Source organism: Parasteatoda tepidariorum, chromosome 1, assembly GCF_043381705.1.
Source record: "Parasteatoda tepidariorum isolate YZ-2023 chromosome 1, CAS_Ptep_4.0, whole genome shotgun sequence".
Classification (NCBI taxonomy): Eukaryota; Metazoa; Arthropoda; class Arachnida; order Araneae; family Theridiidae; genus Parasteatoda; species Parasteatoda tepidariorum.
Window position 1 is genome coordinate 33216953 of NC_092204.1, and position 11987 is coordinate 33228939.

An 11987-nucleotide genomic window follows, 5' to 3' on the forward strand; every position below is an offset into this window, starting at 1 on the left:
TCTTTTTGTTTCTTTAGAGATTATATTATTTCACAAAATTGCTCCTGATATATTTTCTTCTTCCATCTGGGCACTGCCTTTTCTCCTCTTCTGAGTTTTTTGTCTTTTCCTTCTTCGGTTCTTGGAAGATGTTTTTGAACCATTAGATTATAGGAAATATTTTTCTTTTCTGTTAATATTTCACACATCACATCGTATCAGAACCTTTCTTTTTCTTGAATTTTTATATAATTTCATTAGTTTTATTTCCGTTGCATGTCAGACCATTCCAACTGAAAATATTTGCACGGGTTTATATTAATTTTATCTTCAGAATGAACTACAATGTTGCAAAAAATGTCGTTAGTTAGAACACATTTTTTAAAACATTTTCTAGTCTATTGATGAAATTTACAATTAAAGTTAGAACTTGGAGACAAAAAGTTTCCTAGATCGAATGCAATTTATTCTCACCTGCTTCAGTTTTTGCTTGGATTTTTGAAAGATTCGATTCTTTTTTAAACAGTTAAAGTTTAATCTTCATGAATTCTAAAACAAAGGTACTTAACAAGAATGATTATTAGTTTCTTTCCAAAAAAATATTCCTAATATACCCCGAAATAGAATAGCACAGATGAAAGCAAACACTTTGTTAATGTTTTGTTCAAAATTTCATAGTTGTAAGTATGTATAATCATTATCTGTTAAACATAGTTATCTTTATCTTAGTAGAGCAGCTTTAAAATAATGTTTCGTATAGCCTTGGCATTGAATTTTCATGTTCTAATAATTGAGAGACAGGTAAGGGTTATTGACAGACCGAAATAAACGACACCCTTATCCAGAATTCGAAAAAAGAAAACGAAAGAGAGTAATTACGGGAAGGGTGCGTGCCCCAGGGCGACGTCGTTACTCACGATTATTACAGACACGAATTCATATTTTGACCGGAATTCATGAATGTCGAGGATTCATGCTTCGTTGGAATTTCCCGTACAATGGTGAGGACATTTGTCCTGGGGCAATAGGAGACTGAATCAAACGATGATATCGTTATTTATTAGTTTTAATAAAAGAAGTGTAGAGTAATTGAGGCAGAAATAATCATCTTGTTTATTTGATAACTTCTGTAAATTATATTTTTTGACGCTTGATTAATGATCATTACTCAATATTTCCAATACTTTTTTCTTCGCAGGATGCAAAAGATTAGATGATGGTTCAATGCTTTAGAAATGTTCTACAATTTAAGAATATTTTTTCGTTTACAAATATTTGGGAAATGTTTTTATGCCTTATTTGATAAGTTTTGCAGATTTTTATGTAGATTTTCATCATTAATTTTTGACGCTTGATAATTGATCATTACACAATATTTAGAATACTTTTTCTTTGCAAAGTGCAAAAGTGTGGATGATGGTTTAATATTTTAGAAATTCTCTGCTATCTAGGAATATTAGTCTGTTTACGAATATTTGGGAAACGTTTTTATGGTTTATATGATAAGTTTTGCATACATTTTTGTAGATTTTATTATTATTTTTGACGCTTGGTTAATGATCATGATGCAATGCTTTTAATACTTTCTTTCTTTCTTTTCTTTTTTCTTTTCTTTTTTTTTCTTTTTTTTGCAATATACAAAAATGTGGATAACGGTTTAGTGATTTTGAAATGCTCTGCTATTTATGAATATTTGAGAAATGATTTTATGCTTCTTCGATGAGTTTTGCAGATATTTTTGTAGATTTTATTGTCATCTTTTGACTATCGATTAATGATAATTACACAATATTTTGCCTATTTTTATTCTTTTAAATATACATAAATGTGGATGCTAGTTTAATGTTCTAGAAATGCTCGACTATTAACGAGCATTCGGACATTTACAAATATTTGAGAAATATTTTTATGCTTTATTTGATAAGTTTTGCGGATATTTTAGTAGATTTTATTGTTTTGTCGTTTGATAAATTAACCATATCCAATTTTTTAATGCTTTTATATTTCTATGCAATATATAGGATTGTGGATGCTGATTTAATTAATAATTTTTTGGATCAGTGTTCCACTTTTTGCAAAAATTTGGTCAATTTCGAAAAATGACGATAGTTTTTGCATGAATAACACAACATAGCTACAAAATTTGAAAACATGTATTATTGTTATTCTTTAATTTTATCTTTTGTAGATGATTTTATATAACACACAGAATGTTATTGTAGTATATTTCTAGAGTATTTTCCAAAGGCTATAAAGTAAAAATAGGAAAGTTATAGCCCATTTTTAATAAAAACATATGGATAGAATCATATTTTGCAGATTTTAGATTGCATTTCCTCCTCAAAAAAGCATTTATAGCCTAAGAGTTCGATAAATTTCATCCGAGTCTTTCTCAAATTTAACACCATAATACAATCCACTAATACAGACATTTTTTCTGGCCTTCTTTTCATTTTTTCTTTTTCTTTCGACATTTATCACAACTGATTAATTAATTAAAACTTCTTAGCTTTTATTCATTCTTTCATTTTAAATTTTGTAAGAGCAATTTAAAAAATAATTTATGTGCTACAGAAAATTTACACGACAACAAGTATTTAATTTTACAAAATTTCATTAACAGGCTATAGTTCACTATAAATGAAAATAATTAATTATTGCTTTGTTGTTGTAGTTGTAGTTTATTTACGTCACACTAGAGCTGCACAATGGGCTATTGGTGACGGTCTGGGAAACATCCCTGAGGATGATCCGAAGACATGCCATCACAATTTTGATCCTCTGCAGAGGGGATGGCAACCCCGCTTCGGTAGCCCGACGACCTGCACGCGAAGTTGAGCATTTTACGGTTGCACAGTTTTAACGAGGACCCATACCGCACACCCTCGGTCCCTACGCAGACTGATCCAAGTGGTCACCCACACGCACACTGACCGCAACCAGTGATGCTTGACTTCGGTGATCTGCTGGGAACCGTGTCTTAACGATCAGTCCACTGCGGGACTTATTAATGCACTTACACATTGATTAAGTATTTTTCTTGTGTTTTTTTTGTTGTTGTTTCTAATGCAACTTGCCACATGGACAAGCCTGCTTGGTGAAACCGAGCAAATTTAAGGCAGAGTGTGCGTTTCTTGTTTTTCAGTGGCGCCATCTATGGCCAAGAATTCGACTTCTGCCACACCATTCGTCGCACAGACCCATTCATACATCCATTCATTCATCCACAGATCGTAATTTTGACTTGAATCAGAGAACGATCGATCTCCAATCCAGTACACCCAGAAGTATTGATTTGTTACGGGAACATGGAGGACTTTTTCGACTCAACAGATTTAACGTGCATCAGTCACATTACTACACAGGGAGTCATCGGCCGGCAGGATTCGAACCCATGAACACTCGGACATGGGCCCGGCGCCCTACCGACCAGGCTATCTCGGCATTTTTCTTGCGATTTGTGTCATATGCAGGGTGCTTCATAGAGACCATCCCGTATATACATTTCTAGAATCCAAATCAAAATTTAAAACAAAAAATGTGCATACTGGGAGTCGTAAATTAATATTTATCCGTTGAAAAAGCAAAACCGTTAAAGAATCTGACAAACAAAAGTACAGGAAACCAAATGTAATAAACATCAAAAAGGTTGAATTAGAGGATAAAAGTTTCTAATAATCGTCTTTCAACTCCTCTGTGCTTTCTCTCTCAATGAAGCCTCGCATATTTTTAAATAAATAATCCCAAGAAGCATGTAACATTGTTGTTTACATTGATAACATTTGCCTTACTGTACTGTGTCAGATGTATTTGTCAGATTTTGGTTGCATTTTTGTTTTTTCTCGGTTAAATATTAATTTGCGACCCTGATGTGTGTACTTTATTTTTGTTCATACTGTACCTTTAAGTACATATAAAGCATAGGTGGTCTTAATGGAATATTTTGTAAGTACTTTTTCACTTCACGAAGAAGGCATAAAAATCAATATTAAACATGAAAAACGAAAACAAAAAATGCTATATTGAATTTTATTGCATTATTAATCTTTTCGTAAGTATTTTAAAATTCTAATGCAGCTCAATTTTAGCAACAATTACGCATTCAACTACAATCACTCATTTTTAAATTTATGGCTTTTATTTGTTTTTAACATTTTAAGATAGTTTAATAGTTTATTAAGAAATTCGCACTTATTTTTTGATTTTATTAAAAAGAATGCTTAGTCCTAAAAAATAAGTCAAAATTTTTTTATTATTTATTTTTGAATACTTTCTTAAAAAGAGAAAAATTCTTGAAACGTTTAACATCAAAACTAACACAGACATTAGACAGTTGGCTTTTAACTGAATATGAATATTGGGCAACATTCTTATCAGTCAAGGAAATTGAGATAATTTTAAAGGATTAGTTAGTCGGAAATTAAGCTAAATAGGTTAGATCCTAACTAAAAAATTTTTTTAAATATTTAAATGGAAAAAAAATTGGCATTGTATTTTTTACTTTTTTACTTCTACATTTAACAGTTTTAACAGTTAGTAAGCTTAATTTTTTCAATTCATTCGATTCATTTCAATTGATTATCAATCACAAAAAAAAGTTGTTTCTGCTTAATAAAGTAAGTCTAAAGAAGAAAAAAAACGCATATCATTAACGATTGACTAATTTGAACAGTAATTGGATATTCCAGATTTAAATATACACTCTTCTGGATCTAAAAATGTGACATTAATGTTATGATGACAGTTTAATGATGCTAATAATATGTAATAGCAATAATAAACTCATAACGTTGATGATGAGCTTGATGAATTCCAAATCACTGTAGTGATCTGCTACAACCCATGACTCAGATAATGCTGCATTTCCTTAATTATAAATACGCGTTCTAGTTTTTTCTAGTTCTTGTGTTCTGATGAGAAACACAGATAAAAATGTTAAAAAAATGAAAATCTGGTGATCATTTGCTCAAAGACTTATAACTTTTATTTCAATTTAAAACTATACATTTAAAAAAAATAGCGTATCAANTTTTTTTTTTTTTTTTTTTTTTTTTTTTTTTTTTTTTTTTTTTTTTTTTTTTGAGTAATTTCTAAAAAGCCTTAATCTTTTATAGACATTTTGAAAGTTTTATGTTTTATAAAAATTTTATTTTTTCGTTTTCATTAAAAAAAATATCTTTGCTTATCAAATTAAAAAAAAAATTAAAAATTGCAACTAACGCATGAGTAATTGATCTGAATAAAGTATTAAAAATATCCATGAATATTTTAATACCAATATGTTATCTTTCATAAACATTTTAAAAGTTTTATGTTTTATAAAGATTGTATTTTTTCGTTTTCATTTTAAAAAAATATCAAATTTATCAAATTTTTTTAAAAAAAAAATACAACTAACACGTGAGTACTCGATCTGAATAAAGTATTAAAAATATCCATGTTTTTTTTAATACCAGCATGTTTACTATAATGCTTCAAGTCGTATGAAAGAAAAGGCGGACTTACAAACAGTTTGATATACCAGCATAAATGACAGACTGTCATTCGTTAGTAAACAAAGAACACCTGTATTCATCCGTTTCCGTGAATGAATAAAATCCTTTATTATTTAACGCCATCTATGGGAATTTATGGCAACTAAACTTCACCCAATAGAAAGATTGTCACAACTTCTCGCTCGAGTAAAGGTAGTGGATGAAGCACGCTTTCCAAAGTAAATCATTCCATCCAAGAAAACGAGTTTGTGTGTGACGGGATGAGGTATGTTTCGGGTAAACGTCTTCATGTAAATTGATCAGCTGTGAGACTGGAATAAAATCGAAAGTGTCAACAAATAGTGAAATTCAAAATTGAGTGTGTAATTTTATCATGTGCAAATTTCCGCTTTGAATACAATGGATACAGTGATTTAAGAATGAAATTTATTCAAATTTAACAACAAAAACATGAAAGGAATATATTTATCGTTTTAGAAACACGGTAAGATTTTTATGCTAATTTTTATGGTGATTAGTTTTCTCATGAATCGTTTTTATTTGTACTCTTAGAAATTAGAGTTCTGTCATCAATCATAATTTATGTATAAACTATTGTGGGAGATTAATTTATACTATTCTAACTCTCTCGTATTATTAATTTTCTTCATTTTATTTAAAAAGATAACTTCTTTTATTCTTTCTATAGCAATTTGATATTTGTTAAATTTACTTTGAAGCAAAGTTCAATACATAAACAAAAGAAAGAAACTTATTTATTATTGAAACAAAATTTGTTATAAATTTTGTTTCAATAATAAATAAGTTTCTTTTTTTATGAATAAAGAAACTTATTCATAAAGAACATAAATCTGATATATATATAAATCTGATATATTTATATATATATCAGATTTTCTTTCAATAAAAAATAAGTTTTATATACATTTCTTCGCAAAATAAACAGAGAAATTACGACAGGTAAAATTTCAATTTTTCTGGAAAAGGTGAATACTGGCAAAAATAACCATGTAATAATAATAAGCTAAAACTGAGCAGCAATATTTGATGCTACGGGCTATTTCCTCATTGAAAATTTATATTTCTATTTTCTCATCGGTATGGTAAGAAGCCGATTTATGATTATTTATTTATTTTAATTCTTGGAATTAAAGTAAACAACTTAAAGTTCGAAAAATGTGAGATTATTATACAAAGGGCTAGTCGAGGTAATAAAAGCTATGAAAGTCCCCGTATTTCTTTATAAATCCTGATTGTGTGCAACAAGTATTAATCAGAAATGTTTCCTCGCTCTTGCAACCGTTTCAGAATGAAATCAAAATCAGATGCCTTAATGGAAAACCTTCATTGTTTGGGGTCAGATTGTTCCGGGAAAACTGCTTTCTATTACTTCAAAGTTTTCATTTGACATTACTTTGATCTCAAGTCGCAATATACAACACAATTATTTTGACTAGTTTGTGTGAGGATGAATTATCACCACGTTTGATTGAGATTGTTAGATACGCCTGTCATTGTGATGTTACTGCTGCGCTTATTGTTTTGATTAACAAAAATCATTTATTTATTTTATAATATTTACGTCATAATTAACATGATTAATCTTGGATGTCACTTTTCAAATATTGTTCGTCAAATTTTCTTGTTGTATGGTACCGAAGTGTCTCCAAAAAGATATTTTGTAATCAACCTCCTATTGTTTTAATACATTTTAAAGCTGATTTAATTAGTTTTTTTATATTTTTTTTAAATTAGTGTTTCATTATCTGAGTATTCTCAGATAAGTTTTTCTAATTAGCAACTATTAGAAAAAAAAGAGTAGGGGAGAGTGGGGGCAATTGTAACAGGGTACGATTGTAACAGAGCAAAAATTTCGAGTGTGGGGTTCTAGATTTGACGCACAAGGTGTATTTAATAAATCTACATGTACACCCCTGATGGCAACCATTTTTATGTACTTTTGAAAGAGTTACATCACAAAAGATATTTTCAAGCCACGCAAGTACTTTTTTTGGTATTAGAATATTATATCGTAACAAAGTAATTTTGTTTAAACAAATAAAAATTAGTAACCGAATATGTAAGTGGACACCTTAATTAACATTTCAATAAAAAAAAAATTAGTTTTGCTAATTAACTAGCATTGTTTTTAACAAATGAAGCTGAAATGGCGTCTTGGGGACAATTGTAACAATAAGTAAAGGGACGATTGTAACAGCTGAAAATAAATAATCTTATGTTTACAAACCATTACTTAACTCTTTAAGAACCACCAATAGTTTCCTATATCATTTATATTATGTTGCATGTGCATTATTTTATTTGTCACCTTTCACAGCATAAATTAAAATTTTTAACCCCTTAAAGTTAAAAGTTTAACCCTTTAGGTCTCTGCTCATTATTATTTTTACTCCTAAAATATCACTACTATTTTGATCAATAAAAAAATATATCACAACTATGATAATATGTATAATTAACTATGTTTTAGTTGAATTTATGAACTGTTACAATTGACCCCGTAAGTGGGGACAATTGTAACAAGTGCACGACTGTCAAAAATTGTTAATAACTAATATAATAACATTTAAAATAAGGTATTTATTTTTTTTTCTAGTAGAGGATAGTCTACTTTACTCGTCTGTCAATTAATACTAATAATATATTGGATTTTTTGTTAGTTAAAAATAGTTAAGTAAAAAATGTTACAATTGACCCCACTCTCCCCTATACCTCCCCCCCTCCTCTTAAACTAAAAGTAATTTGAAATCAGTTTCACCAGATGTTTATTTCCGGGGGGAAAACTCTTCGACCTTTAAAATATTATTTCGTTTTCCTCTTTCGTTTTCTCCTGTAAACTGGCTAAATTACTTTAAATTTTTATTAATTGTTTAACAAAAACTTCAAAATTAGGAAATACAATTTCTTAAATACGTTAAGAAGCAACGTAAGTGTTTGATACTTAAAACTATTTATTATGATAACTGGCCAATATTTAATTTAAATGCGATTAAAAATTCAACTTGATATTCAAATCGTTGGGTTGGATTTTGAGTATTTTTTAGTTATTGTTCGCTTATCATTCAGCGTGAAAAGTCTAAATCTAAAAAGAAAAAAATATAAAAAAGTGCTTTATATATTTTTAATACATTTATAGGAATTTGTAACTAACCAAAATTTCAATTCATTTGTTACTTTTCAGTATACATTTTATTTAAACAGTAAAAGTAATCAAAATTTTGGTTCATTAATTGCTTTTCAATAGATATTTTATTTAGGTAGAAAAAGTAATCAAAATTTCAATTCCTTAATTACTTTTAAATATGCATTTTATTTAGACAGAAAAATCCTATATAACTGAAAGAGTATAAATAGTTTCAATAAATTTGTTAGGATTGACAAAAAAATTTTTTTAATTCAGTACAATATTTTTAGTTACATCTGTACTGTGCCAAACCTAAACATTTGCACCCTAATATATATGTCCCAGTATAATTCTAGTACTGAAGTAAAGATACCATACCTAAATAAAATGGCATAACTACTTCGTGACACATTGAATTATGTTTTGTTATACTTTAAATAGAATTATTCTTTTTAAAAGAACTAAAATAACACACTTATAATTGCGAAACAAAGAAATTAAATTGAATACACATTGCAAATTCGATATGCGTCTTTAAGCATAAGTAGTAAATAATGCTACTTCAGTGCTTTTCGAAACCACAGATTCACTTTGTTTTTTTCTGGCATTTTTAGGTCAAATATGAAAATTACAGATATCTTTTTTGATTTATTATTTAAAGCAGGAAGCGAAGATAATTATTTTGTATTTGAATAGATTTAAAATTGATATTTAAACTGTAAATAAACATAAAATGCACCATCTGGAAGCTATGAAACTACACGTAATTTTTTTACATTACATTTAATTAATAAATAATTTTTAGAACACTTAATCTATGTTTGGAGATTTACTATTATTGGTGAATTGTTTATTAGTGAAAGAAAAAGCAATTTTGTATATTTTAAATTTTAGAATAATAATTCACTTATAATTTGTGAAACCATAAAGGATAAGATGTGAATAAGAACATAAAAACTCCGAATGAAAACTACAGTTTTTCACTAGTGGTTAAGAACTAATTTTTCGAATTGCACAAAAGTTATTGGTACCATATGCAAATGTATTAGAAAACTCACAATTGATATTAGCATTGGGAAGCACAAAACTGGCTCTTATGTTCAAAAGCAAATATATTGAAGAAAATTTTGAATTACAAATTTTAATTTTAATTGGATCATACGTCATTGGAGACTATAAAAACAGGAAAGTGCTTTAAAAAAATATGCTATTAGTCCTTAAAATACAAAGAAAAAGTTTTCAAACTGAAAATTGATTTAAGTTTCCTTTGTATAGTAGTTTTTGTTTCAATAAAAATTTTATACTTTTTGAAGTTCAATATTGCTGATTCTAGCAATTGAGGCCCATATTAGCATAAATTTTGAAAAAAATATCGTGTAAATGGATATAGGTAGAGCTTTGGAGACTTTTAAAAAAATTAAACAGAACTTTGCATTTCGTTAGTGACCTTTTTAGAAGATTTTTAGAAGTTTTTTTTAAAAGAAACTATGAAGTTGCCAGTTACTTTTTAGACACATCATTGGACATTTTATTTATGTCATTTTAGTTGATGCAGTGTTTTAATTTAATCCTCACTACAAATCCAATCAAAAAACCTCCTTAAAGAAGGGTAATAGAACTTTTTTAATCAATTGTATGTCAGTTGGTGTTTTTTGAATTTAGCCTGTATTAAAATAAATATTAATTGTGATCTTTATGATACACCTTGCATATTTTAAAGACTCATTTGAAATATAGTTTAAAATGAAACTATTTCATATTAAAAAAGAACTTTTGCAATTAAAGTGCTAAGAATCATAGTAGAAAACGAAGTAATTTTTTAAAGTAACTGGAACTTTAACCTAGTCTAAAATTACTATTCGTAAGATTTACCCTTTCTAAAATTGCAAATAAATAAATTTATCTAATGTAAAACTTTATTTTCCTAGAAAAAATTTCTATTTTATTTATTTATTTTTATTTTTTATCTTTTTCATAAAATAAAATTTATTGTGAAGCAATTATTGTTGTTTCCGCAGCATTGCACTATAATTTAAAACTCTAAATTAATAAAAAGGATTTTTTGATTTATTCAAAATTATAGGAAATTTGAATGAGACTATAAATTGATGGATCTCCATATGATCGAAATAAGATTTCCTAAATTATCATCTTGGTTATTATCAATAAATTCCCATGATTTAATTAAATATAACGTTTTAATTAGAGTTAATAAAATTAATAAGCATGAATTATAAAAACGCGATTACTCACCTTAAGAATATATTACCAAATCTCCTTTTTTTTACAAATTACTTTTTTGATGTTGGTGCCAGATAATTGAATTTTCGAAAACAACTCTGTAACTATTCGCTCTTGAATAACTTCTTAACTTTGAAAAAGTTTCATTATAAATTTTCTAAAACTTATATAAGAATTTACATCTTGAATACTTTTTCTTTTTCTAAACGAGACTGTAATGGTCTTACTGATTATTTCCTTGCTAGTGGGTGTGGGATTGTCTGCTGATCTATATGATCAGTCTTTATACTATTGCATTAGTTCAACTTATAGGGAAATAAACCTTCTTAATGGAGGAAGATGAACCAATGGGATTCTTAGTTACACATAATTTGTTTACTTCCAAAACTGTGAATGAAATCTTAGTAAATTCCCTGTAAATATAGTCGATGTCTTTTAAAAATGTCTTCTTGTAACAAATTAGAGGAGGGCTCTAATTTATGTTTTTCATGATTATTCCTTTTTTTTCTTCAAAACCAAAGCCTTTTTATAAAAAAAAAATTATTAATAGTGATTCAAAACAAAATGTAAGAGGTCCTTTTAGAAAAAAAATAAAAGTTTCAAACGCTTGTCTTCATGGATATCATTTTTTTACGTTTATATATGTTACCGGCAAAGTATGAAACGCCGGCATTATATATAATCCCTGACGTTTTTAGGCAAAGTATGAAATATGAGAAGTATTACATACTTTCCCTAGGCATTGTATATAATGCCTAGGCATTCTATATAATGCCGGATGCTATTTAGGCAAAGTATGAAATAAACGTCCTGATGAGGTTATTATGTAAATGATGTGTATGTTACTGTGAATGACCGAAATCGGTGGTTGTTGACTTTCACTGGTGAATGTTGACAATCACATAGTCGCTTTGGTGAATGTCCGAAATATTTATTACATCCGATTTGATATTAATTTATTCGTGGATATAATTACATTTATTCGATATTTTAATACTTACTGACGATAGATTAGAAGAAACATCAGTGTTTGGAGTATCAGGCAAATGTATACCGGGCAGTGACCCTTGACCTCAAAAAAACATCAGTGAAGGGTATACCGGGCAGTGGCACTTAACCTTAAAAAA

At 28.1% G+C, this 11987-nt stretch overlaps 1 long non-coding RNA gene across 1 annotated transcript in view; it reads left to right on the forward strand.

Annotated features, from left to right (window-relative positions):
* The first annotated feature begins 5644 nt into the window (after nucleotides 1-5644).
* The window catches only part of LOC122273834 (uncharacterized), a 43860-nt gene continuing 37517 nt past the window's right edge, over nucleotides 5645-11987 (forward strand). Inside the window, exon 1 of the long non-coding RNA XR_006227791.2 lies at nucleotides 5645-5958. This is a non-coding gene — a long non-coding RNA (uncharacterized lncRNA). The remainder of the gene's footprint in view (nucleotides 5959-11987) is intronic.